This window comes from Corvus brachyrhynchos, unplaced genomic scaffold (genome assembly GCF_000691975.1).
Source record: "Corvus brachyrhynchos isolate BGI_N302 unplaced genomic scaffold, ASM69197v1 scaffold22, whole genome shotgun sequence".
Taxonomy (NCBI): Eukaryota; Metazoa; Chordata; class Aves; order Passeriformes; family Corvidae; genus Corvus; species Corvus brachyrhynchos.
In genome coordinates, this window is record NW_008238355.1 from 4,862,622 (window position 1) to 4,865,747 (window position 3,126).

Genomic DNA, 3,126 nt, shown 5'->3' on the forward strand with positions numbered 1-3,126 from the left:
AAAGTCATCAACAAATTTTACCAAAGGCTAGACGGAAGTTAAAGGACAACTTCACCACATAAATAAGTGTTTTCAACTTCTTTATTAATTTTACACCCAGAAATGAGAAGCTGCAAACAGCAAACACAAGAAGTAATCTGAGGAAGATGAGTTCTTCAAACCATCCAGCACAGGAATAACACAACAACTCCAATACCACCTCTAGAAGTAAAACAAAATGTGAACGGAGTATGTGATGTGAAATTGGGAAAACTAAGGAAAATCTTTGAAATGGAGAGTGTTCAAAGTAATAAGAAGGGATAGCTGCTACCTTCTCTCTTTTTAATTCAGTAAAGCTGAACTAATTGCATCTGACAGACAACTTTTGTTAGAAAAAAGAAACAGCATTCACTTGTGCTAATACCCAATTTTGCACATCACAACATAAACAATGCCTCTTTATCAAATCTCACCACAGGATAACAGGAAGATTACAAAGAAAGAGACAATTTCACTGAAACTTGTATGAAAAAGATTTGTGCACATTCACTCCCTTCAAGACAGAAGACTGTATGCCAGGCTAGTTCAGTGATGACAGCTGCAGGGCAAAAATACAAATCCAGAATTCCCTGGATAGAGTATATAGGTGTACAGAAAAACACGGCTGTGCATCAAGTAGGAGGCAATGTCATGCCTTCAAGCCAACCTCTTCCTTTTGCATGGACTTAATTCTGGCCACAGCAACTCTTCATCTGCAGCAAACTTGGTCCACTTACAGCAGCATTTTTGCCCCAGGCTTTACAGGTCTCATTTCTCTTTCAGGAAAAAATACAGAAGGGCAAAATGGAAGCAAAATGTATCCTACCCACAGACCTCTATCCAGACATCATTGTGTTGAAGCATGCATTATATAAAGTTAGGGTTTTACACATCTTTAGAGTAAACTGCCTAAGTGGTTGACAATTTGGAAATAATGGTGTGTCTAACAAAACAATCTCAGAAACGACCTCAGAAACCGTATTTTGGGGTACATAGATAAGCACAACAAACTGACATTCACAGACTAGTTACTGCTACTGATTTTCCAGATCAGGAAATGGGGGAGGAGGACACAGCAGGGAGAAGGAGGAAATCTCAACAACAAAATGCTAACTGCAAACAATCCTAATTAAACTGATAATTTTGTTTTTCCAGGACTTGAATTATCAACTTAGCAGGCATACTTTGGCTCTCCATGAAAAACAAGAAGGCACCACTGGATGTTCTGTTAGTTAAACCTTTCTCCTATCCACTTGCTTAGTGAAAAAAAGCTTGCTGGACATAAAAAATGTTCAGATCACAAACACATACACCCTACTCCTAACTTCCTCCTGCAGTGTAATTTATCAGAAAGTCAAAAGTATTAAGAAGTTCAAATGAATCTGGAGTCATTTACAAGCCCCGTGAAAATAATTACTATTAAGACAGCTAAAGCAACACATTGTCCAAGTCTTGCCATGCAGCATGCTTATCTACTTCTGCCAGGGTTACTTAGAAAAGTTACTTGAAATGAACCTAGACTTCTGTGAAGAAAACTGTAAGTTCTCTACCAAGAACTTATTACAACAATGTGCTGCAAGCATTCAGTATCACAACCTTCTCACAGCCAAGACAGGATGCACTCAATGGCAGTCAGGACTCACAAAGTAAAACATTCAGGAGTTACAGAAGAATTGGAGAAATATTATTTTCTGAATATGTCTAACATAGGTTGAAAGCCTTCTACATCATGGTTTAGTAGGCAATTCCCTGCCTTTAGACCTTATCATCCAGACATCACTCTGCAAGCAAATCGTAACCAAGAACTACAGAAAGTAAGTATTCTTCCACTGTCACTCCATTTTTGTCTACTACACCTAGGCTTGCTAGTGACATGCCTAAATTTAAACTGCTCATAGAGCCCTGTGGTGCACACTTACACTCTTCAACACAAACCAGTCCTTTCAAAATGAAATTGTCTGACATCTGCTTCCCACCTTAACCGTCTCCTTCTACATTAGTCTCCTGCTAATATCACATGTGAATGCAATACTTCACTCACAGCAGCCTATCAAATATCTGTGACAATCTTGGTAAACTCCAGCTAAAAATCAACCTGCCATTCAGCAGAAACCACTCAGTATGTTAACAGATTAGATTCTTTCAGTGCTCCTGCTTAAACAATACCAGCAAACCACACGCTAAAACCACACAACCTTCTGTTCTCTTCACTGTGTCTCACAATTTAAGTAAGCGTGTCCCCACACGCATCACATCACACACTTCAGAAGAATTAACAATAAATATCAAGCAGCTAAAGACCCAGTTTGGCAGTTACAGTCCTATTCCACAAAGTTAACCACAAGTAGGTGTCCCAAGCAAGAGCTTTCTACGAGCAAAATACTACCTGATCCAGCTGTCAAGTGAATCTGAAGTTTGACCCCACAACCTCCAAACACTGGTGGACAACACTCCCTCAAGTACACAGTCCTCTCCACATTACTTTAATACAATTTGTGAGTGGACATATAAGACAACTACATTATTAGCACATCCTCTACTGACTCCTTAAAAAGAGTCTTGAAATTTCTAGTTTCGCAAATTCATCTATGGAACACAGCAGGACCTGTAAAGACCGTGATTTCACGGAAACGGCGATACTGTGCATATTGCAACGTGCATTACTACCGCATTTGTCAGTAGTGAGGTGTTAAAAGTCTCCCTGAGGTGGCATTAAGACACTCAAACACCACCGAAATATCACGGAAACAATGAATCTCGGGCACAACACACCCAGCGAATTATCACAAGAAACGCGTGAGGCGTTTTAGCTGAGGCGGCATCACTTAATGCAAACAACTTGCCATTAAACAAAACCGGGTATCCCGGCTCAATCAGAGTCCGGGAAAGGGAAATAAAACGACAGGAAAGCGCACCCTTCAAAAAAGTGACAGCTGACACTTGAGGCTTTTTGCGACTGCGAGCAGATTCCCCTGGCTGTGATCCGTAACTACGTGAAAAGCAGTTAAGTTCTAAACTACTTCGGAAACTGGTCTGGAAACACGAGGGCGCTACAGAAAGGTGACCCGCGACGCCGAGCGACGGGGCGCGCCCGGCAGCTGCTCGCGT